Genomic DNA, 15701 nt, shown 5'->3' on the forward strand with positions numbered 1-15701 from the left:
CTCTTCCTCTATAGCCTGCCGCCGAGCTTCCGGGACTCGATAGGGCCGTTGCCTGACGATCACTCCAGGGGGCGTCCTGATGTCGTGTTGGATGACGTTGGTCTGCCCAGGGCGAGTGGAGAACACATCCGAGAACTGACCGACTAGATGTTGAAGCTCAGCTTTCTGGGCAGCTGACAGGTGGGGATTTACGTCCACAACCACGGGATCAGTGAGACTTAGGGCGGCGAGTTGGTCCCGGGTCCCGGTCCATTTTTTAAGCAGGTTAATATGATATAACTGCTCGGTTCGTCGTTTACCTGGTTGTCTCACCCGATATGTCACGGGGCCAATCTTTTCGATCACTGTATAGGGCCCTTGCCATGAGGCCAGGAATTTGCAGGCCGAAGTGGGGACCAGGACCATGACACGATCTCCTGGTTGGAATTCCCGTGGTTGTGCTGCCCGGTTGTAGTGGCGTTGTTGGGCCTGCTGAGCTTTGCTGAGGTGTTCCCGGACTAACGGCATGATCCGGTCGATTCTCTCCCTCATCTGTCGTACGTGCTCGACGACCGTGCGGTGGGGGGCAGGCTGCTGCTCCCAAGCTTCCCGGGCTACGTCCAGGAGCCCCCGAGGTTGACGGCCAAACAGGAGCTCGAAGGGGGTGAAACCAGTTGAGGCTTGGGGGACTTCGCGGATGCCGAACATAACGTAGGGGATCATGAGGTCCCAGTCCCTTTTGTCCTCCGCTGCCACTCGTCTAAGCATCTGTTTGAGGGTTTGATTAAAACGTTCGACCAATCCATCCGTCTGTGGGTGGTAGACTGTGGTCCTCAACTGGTTTACCCGCAGCAGCCTGCAAAGATCAGCCATTAGCCGGGACATGAATGGGGTTCCTTGGTCGGTCAGAATTTCAGCCGGGAGGCCGACCCGGCTTGCCAACAGAAACAGCTCCTGCGCGATGGACTTCGCCGTGGCCTTCCGTAGGGGAACCGCTTCTGGGTACCGGGTGGCGTAGTCCACGATGACTAGGATGTGTTCATGTCCCCGGGCAGACTTAGGCAACGGCCCTACCAGATCCAATCCGATGCGCTCGAAGGGCACCTCGATGATGGGTAAAGGGATGAGCGGGCTGGGGGGAGGAGTCCTAGGGGTCGTGATTTGGCAGGTCGGGCAGGCTTGGCAGAATCCCCTGACGTCGGCCTCCATGCCCGGCCAGTGGAAGCGATCGCGGATCCGCTGGAGAGTGTTCGTTACCCCTAGGTGACCTGCCATTGGATGCGCATGAGCTAATTCCAGAATCGTTTCGGTCTTCGTCCTCGGGACGACCAGCAGTTCCTTCTCCTCCCCCCTTCGCTGAGCGACACAGTATAGCAGACTGCTTCGGACGATGAAATGCGGGAGAGGATGGGGCGATGGGAGGACGTCCTGATCGTCGATGCGCCTCACTTGTGTCCAGCAATGTTTAAGGCGATCGTCCTCCCGCTGTTCTTTTCCAAATGAGCCCCCTCCGACAACCTGCTGGAACACATCAAAGAAAGGATTAGTGTTATGAGAGGGGGACTCACCATCCCTCCCGCTGTCCGAAGCAAGCAGGGCTGGCCGGCGACGGGGACCCAAGGGCCGGCTGCGAAGTCGGCGATTCCCTCTCGGGCTGGCGGGTTGGGTGACAGTGGTGAGCAGGCGCTCGAAGCCGGGCCAGTCTCTTCCCAGCAGTACGGCCACCGGGAGGTCTTTCACCAACCCAGCCTCGACAGACCAGGTACCAGGTTTAGCGGAGATGGTCACTCGGCGAGCGGGAACCTGTTGTGTGTCCCCGTGTACACACGTGATAGGTAGGAAGGTTTTCTGGCCGGGTTGGGGCGGACACAGCCGGGACTGAATGAGGGTGACCGCACTGCCGGAGTCTAGAAGCGCCCGCATGGGTTTCCCGTTCACCTTAACCTCCGCGGCCGGAGCTGCCGGTGGTGGGTCTTGATGTACGATGCAACCCGCCAGCCAGGTCCGGGGTGGAGGCGCAGATTCGGCGGTGGGCATGGGCTCGTCCGGAGGAGAGGGAATCGCCGGTCTGCTTACTGTGCGCGGGGTGCCCTCCGGCGCGCGTCGCTCCTGGCCCACCCTCCGAGGGAATGGCGGCGCTCTTTCCCCAGCCTCTCGATGGTACATAGCATCCGCCAGCTCGATCGCCTCCACAAGCTCCAAGATGGTGGTAGGATTTTTCATCCCGACTGCCTGACGCTGGGAGCGCGGCAGCGCGCGGAGGAGGCGATCAATGACCACTCGTTCCACCACCTGCTCTGCCGTGGTCTCTCCCTCGAGCAACCAGTGTTGGGCGATGCGCGACAACTCAGCTGCCTGGGCGCGGGCTGGCACGCGGACTTTGTACTCCCATTCGTGGAACTGTTGCGCTGCACAAATCGGGGAAAGACCAAGTCTTGCCAGGATTTCCCGTTTGACTTCCTTGTAATCCGCCGCAGTCCGCGGAGGAAGCGTGAAGTATGTTCGCTGCGCTTCTCCGGTTAAGAGGGGTGCCAGCGCCGACGCCCAGTCTCCCTCTGCCCAGCCTTCGCGGAGAGCCGTCGTCTCGAAGAGTTGCAGAAAAGCTTCAACGTCATCAAACGCGGTCATTTTCGACAGGAGCTGGGTGGCTTGCACACGGGGATTCGGTGGTGGAACGGGCTGGGCACGTTGGGCACGGATGGCAGCGAGTTCTTCTTCGGTGCGGCCCTGCCGAGTGGCCAGATGTTCCACAATTTGCTGCTGGCGGATACTAACTTCGGTGAGGCGCTGGAGAAGGTCTTCCATCTTCAGGGAAGAGCGCGCGCCGATATTCTCTAAACGGTGAGTGAGAGAGAGAGAGAGGAAAAAAAAGTTTTTAGTGGGGTGTCGGACTCTCACTTGCCGGTGATTCTTCCTTTAATCTGCCCGCATTCTCCACCAGTGTCACGGGCTGAAGAATCACACGACAGAGAGAGCTGAGTGAAAAACCCCCGGAGGGTGGATTTTATTATAATACTTCGTGAAAACAGGTGCAGAAAGAAGACGTGGGGTGCTGGCGTGGCTGGTGCTCCGTCTCGGTCCTTGTGCTCGAAAGTGGGTGTCCGTGTCGTGCTCCAGTGAGCTGTCGGTCACTCGCTGCTTTCTGGCAAAGAGAGAAAATGAGTTAGTAGCGTCCAGCATGTGTGAGATCCAAGTCTGACTTGGTAGCGTGTTTCAGCGTCTTTTGTAGGCAGGTCCTGATTGGAAAGCAGCCGTGACCGATCAGCCGGTGATGGTGGTGTGCAGCTGACAATCGTTGGTTACCAGGGCGACGCTGATGAGCCCGGAGATACTCGTCACAATATATATATATATATATAAAATAACAACTAATAATTGTATAATAATTAATAATTACAAAAAACTAATAGTTTTGCGAGAGATTGCAAAATTTTGCAACTGACCGCAAAGTTTCTCTAGAGAACACAAAAGTTTTGTGAGAGAATGTACACTGACCAAAATGATAAACGCAACACTTTTGTTTTTGCCCCCATTTTAAACTCAAAGATCTAAGACTTTTTCTATGTACACAAAAGGCCTATTTCTCTCAAATATTGTTCACAAATCTGTCTAAATCTGTGTTAGTGAGCACTTCTCCTTTGCCGAGATAATCCATCCACCTCACAGGTTTATCTTGCTGCAACATGAGGTGATGGTGGTGGATGAATGGCACAACAATGGGCCTCAGGATCTCGTCACGGTATCTCAATTAATCTTCCTTCAAAATGCCATCAATAAAATGCACCTGTGTTCATTGTCCATAACATATGCCTGCCCATACCATAACCCCAACGCCAGCATGGGCCACTTGATCCACAACGTTAACATCAGCAAACCGCTCACCCACACGACGCCATACACGCTGTCTGCCATCTGCCCTGTACAGTGAAAACCGGGATTCATCCGTCAACCTGTCCATCTAGAGTGCCAGACGCCATCGAATGTGAGCATTTGCCCACTCAAGTCGGTTACGACGACGAACTGCAGTCAGGTCGAGACCCCGATGAGGACGACGAGCATGCAGATGAGCTTCCCTGAGATGGTTTCTGACAGTTTGTGCAGAAATTCTTTGGTTATGCAAACCGATTGTTGCAGCAGCTGTCCGGGTGGCTGGTCTCAGATGATCTTCGAGGTGAAGATGGCTGGATGTGGAGGTTCTGGGCTGGTGTGATTACACATGGCCTGCGGTTGTGAGGCCGGTTGAATGTACTGCCAAATTCTCTGAAACGCCTTTGGAGATGGCTTATGGTAGAGAAATGAACATTCAATTCATAGGCAACAGCTCTGGTGGACATTCCTGCAGTCAGGATGCCAATTGCACGCTCACTCAAAACTTCCAACATCTGTGGCATTGTGCTGTGTGATAAAACTGCACATTTTAGAGTGGCCTTTTATTGTGGCCAGCCTAATGCACACCTGTGCAATAATCATGCTGTCATGCTGTCAGCATCTTGATATGCCACACCTGGATTATCTCGGCAAAGGAGAAGTGCTCACTAACACAGATTTAGACAGATTTGTGAACAATATTTGAGAGAAATAGGCCTTTTGTGTACATAGAAAAAGTCTTAGATCTTTGAGTTCAGCTCATGAAAAATGGGGGTAAAAACAAAAGTGTTGCATTTATAATTTTGGTCAGTGTAATTATTTTTGTGAGAGAACGCAAAAGTTGTGTGAGCGAATGCAATTATCTTTGCGAGAGATCATGAAAGTTTTGCGAGTGAACCCAAAGTTTCTCGGGAAAATGCAAAAGTTTTGTGAGAGATATTTTAAAATATTGGTTATCTCACGCCATATTTTTCCCAGTACCCTGTCCCTTTACAGGCTCCATAGGTTGGGCCAAGTTGTCATATGTATTTTATATTTGCTATTTTATCTAATTCAGTAATTTATATTAATCAGAACCTTTGTTTAACATTTTTGTATATTACTTTGCTGTTTAACACAATTTTTTTTCTGCTTAAATATTGAAGAAAATCTATTAAATCACAGATATTTTAGAACGTTTATACTAAATGGCACATTTTATATAAATAAATAAATCAAATAATTATCAAAAAAGCATTTTCCACTTGTGAAAACTTGCTCCATGAATGTGCTAACATGTCCCGTCAACATCTGTTTATTTTTTCCTCCGGACAATAAAGTTTTTAGACTTTAGAAAGTATGGTCTGTACAAAAACTAAGCAAATCTACCCTTAAAGACTTTTTTCTTTATTTTATGAGCATTTCTGACATTTATACACCATTTCAAAAGGCCACTGAATTAAAAACAGATGGAATGGTTAAGCAATCAAATCTGACCAAAAGACATTACACGACAAGGTTCGCTTTTTTCACAATATGTGATTCATTCTATAAAAATGCACAAGACAGACACTAGGAAGAGCAAGATTAAAAAGAGTGAGACAGATTTATAGGTGCTTGAATATTATTGCAGCTCCAGGCAGGACATTAAGACTTCTTGAATGAATGGATTTGTTTTAATACGGCAGGTACACCGGTTCACTGCCAATAGCTCATGGCCATTTACTACTCATTCGGATATCATTACTTCAGTTAGCAATTACCTACTTGTTCAATATCATGTTAAGCAATTACTCACTCATTAAGTCAGTGCTTTTTCCAAATAAAACAGGTCCAGAGATGTCCGTGTTACGACAGGTAGACAAGATAAGTGTAAACCTTAAATAGGTGCAGTTTAAAAAAGAATTACGAGATGAAACATAATAATAATTAAGGTTTTTTATAAAAAGGGCCTTAAAAACATACTTGACAGCAGGTGTGGTCTGCTGGTGTGAACAGGTAAACAGAACATTAATAGTAGCTTAAGACATAGGCACACAATGACCAGTGCTGAGTAATACTTTCTCTGACCTATAAATTTTCACTGAAAACTCCAAGCAAACAATTTCCGTTTTTGGCAATAATTAAAATTACCCTATAATTATTTATAATAACGATGTTCTATTTTCATTTTTTTTTTTACATTATGTAATAAAAACATTTCTTAAATATTTAAAAATCCTAATATTGAATTTAATTTCATTTGAACCATATCCATAACCATACTGTTCCATTAAACAACCACTATAATATAGTGTATAGTAAGTTCCAGCATTCCTGTGAATCTACATAGGACAAGCTGTTTGGAAAACGGATGCATTTTGCTTGAAAAATATTATTTTTTCCAATGACTCTTCAGCGGAGAAAGAAGCTTTTGGACCCAGATGGTAGTTATGTCATCTACCAGCAAGAGCTAACCGGATCATGCTAACCGGCTAAACCCTATGAAACTTCTCAAGCTGTATTGTCTAGTCTTGACTGTCTTTTATGCAATAATAAGTCTGAGAAGGGCGGCTGGGCGGTGTACAATTGTTCATTTCTACATCATTAGAAGATAGTCATATTTTCCCATCTCATGGTTAAACCCCTATAATCTAGCAACTAACAGTGACATGACCACAGAATGTTTTTCCCATATCTAATCTAAAATTAGTTTTGGATTCCTATTTTCAAATGTTGAGAAGCAGTGAGATCACATTTGTTTACAAAGCATAAAATATCTTAATCAGACTTGTCTCAACAGTCAGAAGAGGGTATTCCTGTAACATTTACTATTGTTGCTTATTGTTTTTACGCTGCCTAGCAACCACCGGGTTTATGACGAAGACTTCCTGTCTACGCTTACACAGCGAGCTTTGATTCAGTCCTCCTCTTCATTTCATCCACGTCATGTGCTCCATTCATAGTAGTGAGCTGGATTTTTCAAACATTTCGACTCTGATTTGCAATACAAACATTTTAAAGTAAATCACTGTCGTTTTTCTACGTAATTTACATATGGAGAAAATTAGGTAACAGTAGTCCCGTTGAAGTTTTATTATGTAACTTTAGTTTTTCTAGCTCCACCTTCTTTTGTTAAAAGGGGTTGGATTGCTGCTAGAACTACGCAAGGAAAAATCAGACATTAGCTCACTTAGGTTTTTTTTTTTCTTTTTCTGTTAGTAGTGCATTAATGTGTTGAGTTATGTGGTGTTGTGTATCTAAAGCCATTCAGTCCAGTCACCTTCCACTTCTATGGCAACATACAGTCACAATTCACACACACTCTGCCCTTGCTAACACTTAAGCCAAGCATTTTCACCATAGCAACCTCACAGTTCAACACACAAACTTGAGCATTTCTTGCCCAGTGTCACTGAACCATCTGCTGTTTGTTATCTGTTCTAACCCCGTCTAATCTTTGGTACTTGTAGTTGTGCATGCACTTTTTCCTCATTCGTTTTTGACGTCCTCTGTCCTTTGTTTTAGTCTTTAGCTACCCACTTGGTCATAACAATGATAAAGTCTGAAAAACTGATATGATGCACAAAGGAGCCGTCAATCAAAACTAACACAAGAATCCTAAATATGATTGCTTATAATGCTGTGAGAACTTTATGTCTCAGCTGCGTGAGAGACTTTTTAACTTTTTAATCTACTTTATTACTTTTTTGGTCATTTGAATTGAGGAAAGTTGTTATTTAGCATATTAGATAATTTGATAAAAGTATAATTGGGTGAACAAAAACTATTGGTAGCATAAAAATACAAAAAATTTCACAGCATTTAATCTCTATTTATATTAATTTCTTCACAAACAAATACATTTTTACCATTTCAAAGCATTCAAGCATCATGAAACTCCCTGAGATTGTGAGCAATAAACAGCATTTAATCTAAATGGATGTTCATTTCTACATATACACTATCAGTCAAAAGTTTTTGAACAGTAAGATTTTTAATGTTTTTAAAGAAGTCTCTTCTGCTTACCAAACCTGCATTTATTTGATCCAAGCACAGCAAAAACAGTATAAAATTTGAAAAATGTTACTATTTAAAATAACTGCTTTCTATTTAAATATTTTTGTATATTTGTATAAAAAATGTAATTTATTTGTGTGATTTCAAAGCTGAATTTTTAGGATCATTACTCCAGTCACATGATCCTTCAGAAATCATTCTAATATTCTGATTTGCTGCTCAAAACAACATTTATTATTATGAAAAATAATGTCACATGTTTCTTGAATAGCAAAACAGCATTTCATAATGATTTCTGAAGGATCATGTGACATTAAAGACTGTAAGTGAGAGTAATGATTATGAAAATTTAGCTTTGATCACAAGAATAAATTACATTTTAAGCAGTTATTTTAAATAGAAAACACTTGTAACTAGTATATTAGACTACATTAATAAATGTCAAATAAATAAATAAAATTTTGTTCACTGTTATTCTAATAACCCTATTGTAAAATTATTTTAATATGGCTGTAATACTTTATTCTGAGAACACTGATTAGAAGTTTCATTGATAAATAAATTTGAGACCATATAAATTAAATAACTGATTTTCTATCAACAAAACACTCCCTTAAATGATATAATTACATAAACACAGTACCAGCGGACAGTCTTTGTAGTAGTAACATTGCTCATAGCAACCGGCACCAACCAATCACAGGCATTTCCTTTGTAACCTTTCTACAGGCACACGCATCTGGGGCAAACCCACAATTTCAACTTAAATCCCAGGCTTTTTACAGTAGGTGTTCCTATATGTTTGCACATTTTTTCAGGTGAAGTGAATCATATTTGTGGTTTCTAAGAGGGTTTGTGTGCTGTGTTACTACATGTAAATGAGACATGCAGCTTCGTCAATCTATATGACATTTTGACACACAGTCTTCTCCTAGAGCAACAGGTTAGTGAATGTTCAATCCACGGGGCCTTGAGGGTGTGGATCATGCCAGACCGAGGCGTTTCTCAAGCTTATCTCTTCGTGAGAGGACTCATCCAAACACATAAAATGTGGGTTGGGTCGAGGGGGTTACTAGTTTCGCTGTTGTAGTTTGCAGTCTTTTCTGTGAATAACTTTCTTTTATCACATATTCAGAATCAATCCAATGTATACTCCTTATTAAACTCACATGTGCTACTACAATCAAAGATTTAGCCCCCCCAAAAAAGATGCTATCACCCTTATGGTGAGGGTATGTGTTTGAACAAGCGGATACTCCCTCCACACACATCTACACCCATACAGGTTGCACTCCCCTTTATGGGACACTGGAAGTTTGATTAGCTGACAGGCGTTAAACAAAGACCCCACTGTCTCAAAGACAGACAAGTGGATTTACCGCTTTGGCGGAGGGAAATGTCACTAAATAAGCTCCTTCTGCTTCAGCTTTGACTCAACTAAGAAAACGTAGTGAACTTATGTACACAGGTCTGAACATGCATCACTGCAAAAAAATGCATGAAGTATGTCACATGACCGCGTATGTATCTTAAAATGTGTTATTTTAAAAGACAAAAGAAAGTACATGGCATGCCAGGTCATATAAGTTGTAGATTAAAGTATTCTTCTGAAGAAGAAAATAAAAAACTTTTGATATGGCAATCATATAATAAGCTCATTTACGCTAGCTCATGCCAAAAAAAAAGAGATCATATGATGGTAATATTGATTATGCTGGGAGTGTCTGTGTAAGTGCTCTGTTTTTTGCACCTTGATCTACCGAACTCCACAGATGCCCACGCACCTTTATGTACACACACACACACACACATACACCTCATACACATATGTATGCTCAAAGGAATGTTCCGTACCTATAGAGTAAACACACACCACTAGCCATAGTCATGTTTAATAAACATGATGCTCGACATGTTACCCAGCATGACTTAAGGATGATCCAAGGAGTATTTTGTGAGTTTGTGACCTTTTATACAAAGGAGTTCTCATGGTTGCTGTCTTAAATTTGCTTAAATTTAAGTAGCAACCCAGAAACGGTGCAGAACAGCATAGAATTTTACAACATAACTTGTCTTAGCTTAAGTTTAAATTAAATATTGAAAGTTTTTTTTTTATTAGAAAATAAAAAATGTTACTTTTGAAGCTTATTTTAAAGGTCTACATGTGATCTGAACTTTTAAATCCCATTATATGAATTTTGCAATATCACTTATCTTGCAATACACTTTTGCAGATTTGCAAATAAATTTGAACGCGCATTAACTGGATAAAATAAATCGATCACACTTTATTTTAAGGTCCAGTTCTCACTATTAACAAACCATTAACTACGACTTTTGCCTCAGTAAACTCCTAAATAGCTACTTAGTTTGTAAGGTAGTTGTTAAATTCAGGTATTGGGTAGGATTAGGGATGTAGAATGTGCAGAATATGTGCTTTATAAGCACTAATAAACAGCCAATATGTATGCTAATAAGCAACTAATTAATAGTGAGAAAAATTACCTATACCAAAGTGTTACCAATAAATCTAATCCAGATGAAACTGTCCTAAAATAAAGAAAATCTCAAACCAGTCATTTTAGTTTTTGTGGTTGGTTGGATTCTCAAGTTTCATTCCAGTATCGAGTGGACATAAACACCTAAGAAACAACTGATGGTGAGAACTGGAGTAGAATAGCTGAAATGGCTACTTTGATTGTTTAGCACAGCTTAAGAATGAGACACACCTCTCAGAAATATCCACCAGTTTATGCAAATAAAAAGAGAGAGAGAGAGAGAAAGAGTATGGGGGTGTGTTTGATGTGTCCCTGCAGCCAAGGTAAAAGGAATGCAAGCGCAGCAGACCTGTTACTCAAGACCCTTTAAAATGACAAAGACAATGCAAGAAAGCTTCTCTTCAGGAAACAATGGCATTTTTAAATGTTCATGAAATGCTTTGGCTATGTGTGAAACTGCATGCTGCTCTGCAGACAAATCTCTGTAGTTTTTTATAAATTCGTCCAAAAGTTTTAAGCATTATTTTTTTTTTAAGCACAAGCACTTTTTTTTTTTTTTTTTTTTTTTGCATTCGTGAGGGCAATGTTTATATTATATCACTGTAATATTATAATCACCATACTATGTTGTCTTTAATGTCAAACACTTACATTTACCCAATTACTTGTTGTTGTCAACAACAAACTGTTTAAAATTGTATCCAAATTACACATGTAAAAAAACAGGAGCTCATAGCGCTGCAATATTATGTCAAAAATCATTATTATAATTGCTCTTTATATTGTAATACTAATAATGATTATTCATATTGCTATAATAACAATAACAATGCTATAATAACAATAACAATGTAAATACGTTTTTGTTTCATCTAACCGCCTCTGATTGGCCAATGCATTCCTAAATTCAACAGAAACGCGTTTTATTTGTTGTAAGGCTCAACGCTAAACAAAACAGCACTTAAATCTGATGCAGTGTGAGCAAATCTGAATGTAATTCCGCAAATTGACACTTTTCATTCATTTTCACATTTGTGACCCTGAACCACAAAACCATTCATAAGTGTACATTTATTGAAATTGAGATTTATATATCTAAATAAATAAGCTTTCCATTGATGTATGGTTTGTTAGGATAGGACAATATTTTGGCAAGACACAACTATTTGAAAATCTGGAATCTGATGGTGCCGAAAAATCGAAATATTGAGAAAATCACCATTAAAGTTGTCCAAATTAAGTTCATAGCAATACATACTACTAATCAAAAATTAAGTTTTGATATATTTACAGCAGGAAATTTACAAAATATTTTCATGGAACATGATCTTTACTTAATATCCTAATGATTTTTGGCATAATAGAAAAATCTATAAATTTGACCCATCCAATGTATGTATATATACCCATGCAACATAAGGTTCTTTTTTTTAAAAAAAAAAAAATTGAGATTAATACATCATCTGAAAGCTAAATAAATAACTTCACATTGATGTATGGTTTGTTAGGATAGGACAAAATTTGGGCAAGACACAACTATTTGAAAATCTAAAATCTGATGGTGCAAAAAAATCTCCTTTAAAGTTGCCCAAATGAAGTTCTTAGCAATTCATATTACTAATCCAAAATTAAGTTTTGATATATTTACAGTACGAAATGTACAAAATATCTTCATGGAACATGATCTTTACTTAATATTCTAAAGATTTTTGGCATAAAAGAAAAATCTATAATTTTGACCCAATTTTGCCACAAGCCCTTGTTAATTTCCAACCCTGATCTGTATACACGTGGCCTAAAGAATAAATACCAGCAAGCCAGTAACTGGTTCAAATTCATTATCTAAGAAAATGCATGTTTTGTCTTTCAAGAAGGAATGGTGGGTTGGGGATGCAAACCAGATTTATGTGTACGCTGAACAACAGGTTCTGTCAAAACTTTGACAAGGGCTGCACAAGTTGAACACACTCCTTGTTCTCTCTATCAAACACAAACGCATTACATTCTATTGAGAACTCTGGGACCATAACGGTGCTGACATGAACCTGTTTACAGTGTCAAGTGCTTACAATGTGCACATTATTATGTAGCAACACACAAGATAAATAAACATACTCAAAAGCAGGCTATAAGTGGGCTTTCCTCCAGTTTATTTGATTTTACACCGCCCTTCTACCTTATCCAGTTTGTTCTAGCCCACATATTGTGTTTCACAGGTTCACATTTGTAAATGAAAGTGATAGATAAAGAAAGAGGTAAGGTGGTTTGGACCACTGCGTGCAAAAGAAAGGCAAGTTTGCACATGGACTTGAGTGATTTCGCAGTAAATAATTGTCAAGTGTGTGTACATGCATTGTAAAAGGTAGGTGTAAGTCAGACTAAAGCAATATTTCACCTTTTTAAAAGGACATTTAAACACTTTAGATGGAATAATTAAGTGTCATTTTTGCAAATTTTAGCTGTAGTAATACCTAAGCTTCATCTACCATGTGATCTTAGTGTTGTGTGTATTCTCAGAAAGACAGGTTTTGTGCAACAAGTATTTAGTCCTTTACATTTTATTTATTTAGTCTCACGTGTACTCAGACAGAGAAAGGAACACGGTAGCTCAACTATGCAAAAACCTGCTGCGATAATTATTGCACATGCAAACACATAAAACTACTCCAAAAGTCCTGTGAAGGTATGGCAAATAGTAGCCAGAACTATGCTATACATTAAAGGTGGAGATGCCACTGTGGAGAGGGAGGTATATCACAAGATTGTCAAAGGAATGAGGAGAGTTAATATTGTATAATCTTCTGCATTGCGTTTGGCTGACATGCAGCGAATGTGCTGCTGTATTACACAACAGAAATCTGTACGCACACTCAGTTTGTGCATGTTGGTGCAAGTTGCAACTGTATGCATGTGCCATTTGCAATTTCATCTGATTCTGCAAAACATCTCTTCTTTATAGTACCAAATGTTTCACCAAAAACAGATCTGTCTTCATAAAAGCCAAAACACTGGTTGTAATTTTGAGGGAATATGCATGCATGCAAAAGTAAATGTACTTGAGTACATGTTGAAAATGTAAAAAATTGAAATATTGTTCTGGCAGGTGACAAATGTACTTGGTATGTGGATGACAGAATCAACCTGACTGCTTAGGTTACACCACCATTTTATGAAGAAATAGATTATAGATAACAAGATTAATAGATTAAAGATGACAACAGCAGGCATCTTCTATTTTTACATTTTAGCATGTGTGTTGCAACCCAGGCTCATTACAAAAACATGCCTGTGGCGACATTTCTGCAAAATGATATTGCATTGCTTTTTACGACAAAGTGAAATATCTAAAAGTGCATTTAGTATTATCAGAAACAGGTGTGTGAAAATCAGGCAATGTTTTATTACATTAGTCAGAAATGAATACACTGTGATTATTGCTAAATGGTTCATGCTCTATCACATCAGAATAACATCCACAACCTACACTAAACCCTTACCAAACCTAACCGATAGTGTTACCACAAGAGATAAACAGATTACATTTTAACTTGCTTCAGCAAGTCTTTGAGTTTTTTTTTTTTATTATTATTACTAATTTTTCACAGGAATCTTATCCTACCCAGTGCTCTTCCAAGTTTTCCACAACAGAAAAGCCACACATGCAAACATCATAACATTAACAGTACTGTGCAAGGAACCATGAAAGTAAGTCTTTATTAATGGATAATCTCACTTTTTGTAAAAATAAATAAATTCTAAATATTGTAATATTATATAATATTATAATAATATTTTTGGGTGTTTTACTGTCACTAGTGTTAATTTTAGCTGGAAACTGCAGTGAATTATATGTATAGGTATTTTTTTGCAAAAATGTAGAGGCACGTTGAGCTTGTGTTGTAACTATTACAAATAAGTAACTTTCTCTGCATTTGTAAACACACATCTTGCATGCCCAAAACATGTTTTAAATTAAATTCTCAATCAAAAATGTGAAATAAAAATGTGAAATGCTGCAGCTAAGTAGGTTCATGGAGATTCCTGAGAAGAGTGTCAGGTTTGTAATCCCTTGAGTTTCTGTTGACATTCGCAATAAAGTATCAGCCTGTTGAGGCCTGCAAAGAAAGTGAGTGACTGACATAGTGAAAGAAAGAGTGAGGGGTTGTTTTAACTTCTTGACAGGAGATTATAAAAAATACTATGATAAATCAATAACAGGGAGGAACGAAAGGTCAAGCAAAGAGAATCTAGTACAGACTGCAGTTGTGATCACAGAAAGTCAGAGCGAATAAAGGTTGTGTTGCAAGAGGGGGGGTGGGAAGATATGAATCTTAGGGGACTGGTTAGTTGGGTGGGTTTAGGGTGTGGTACAACTAGGGAACAGGGTTAAGCACCTGGGGCCAACATGTGTCAATGTTTGTCACAAAAATCACATATCCACTGAGCTGCTGCTATGCATGGTATTCTCTACAAGGGTTTACTATTTTTTTTTTCCTTACCTCACCTTTCAGCACATTCTACCTTTTGTAGAACAAACCACCGAAAACAATAACTGCCATAACTGCTTTCTATTTAACCGTAGTATTAACTACTAAATAACTTCACAGCTGGAGTCACTGAGGCCACATAAAACCAAACTTAATAGCTCTGTGCATGTTGTTACAAGACTTCCAGAAATTCCAGTGTAGTAACCTTTTGTGACTTGTCACCACCACCAGGGCCATATATCACCACAAGATTTTTATTTATTTATTTATTTATTGTGTGTGTGTGTGTGTGTCAGTGTACTTGCTTAAATACATTTATGATCTTTTGAATCATTGAATACATATAATCATTTGATTAATATGTAAAAGTAACAGATTATTTCCAAAATAATTCCATAGTGCTAAAATGAAGTGAAGGATTAGGTTAATCCGGTCTGAGCAGTTTAAGGTTTACACCAGTTCATAGGTGTGGAGTCTAAATTCCCCTTACAACTGCAGCCCTTATAGGGCAGTGTTTGCTGAAGGGGGAGGAGACGCTGTCATAAATGCAGTTATTACTATTACTGCTCTTCGTTTGGCAATGTTACAACTGTATACATAGCAACATCATCTGATATGCATCTTTGTCTTATTTATATAGGAAATGCTGGAGTTACAGATATCACATTCGATTTAAGACTGTCGTCAATATTAATCTGCACAAAATATTTTTTTTATTCAAGCTTTAGCAAGCGGCTGAATTTTCTTGTGATAATCTGAATCAATATTTTCTTTTTATTGCATTATGAATTATTCTTTCCCGTGCTCATTTATTGTAATATTTGTATTTGTTGCTGTATTAGCCAAGACTCTCTAAATAAACTCTCTAAATATACTGAAAACCCTTTTTTTT

General features: G+C 39.9%; 1 protein-coding gene across 1 annotated transcript in view; it reads right to left on the minus strand.

Moving 5' to 3' along the window:
• The window catches only part of krt4 (keratin 4), a 33791-nt gene that overhangs the window by 11685 nt on the left and 6405 nt on the right, over positions 1-15701 (minus strand). The window lies entirely within an intron of this gene.

Source organism: Labeo rohita, chromosome 6 (assembly GCF_022985175.1).
Source record: "Labeo rohita strain BAU-BD-2019 chromosome 6, IGBB_LRoh.1.0, whole genome shotgun sequence".
Classification (NCBI taxonomy): domain Eukaryota; kingdom Metazoa; phylum Chordata; class Actinopteri; order Cypriniformes; family Cyprinidae; genus Labeo; species Labeo rohita.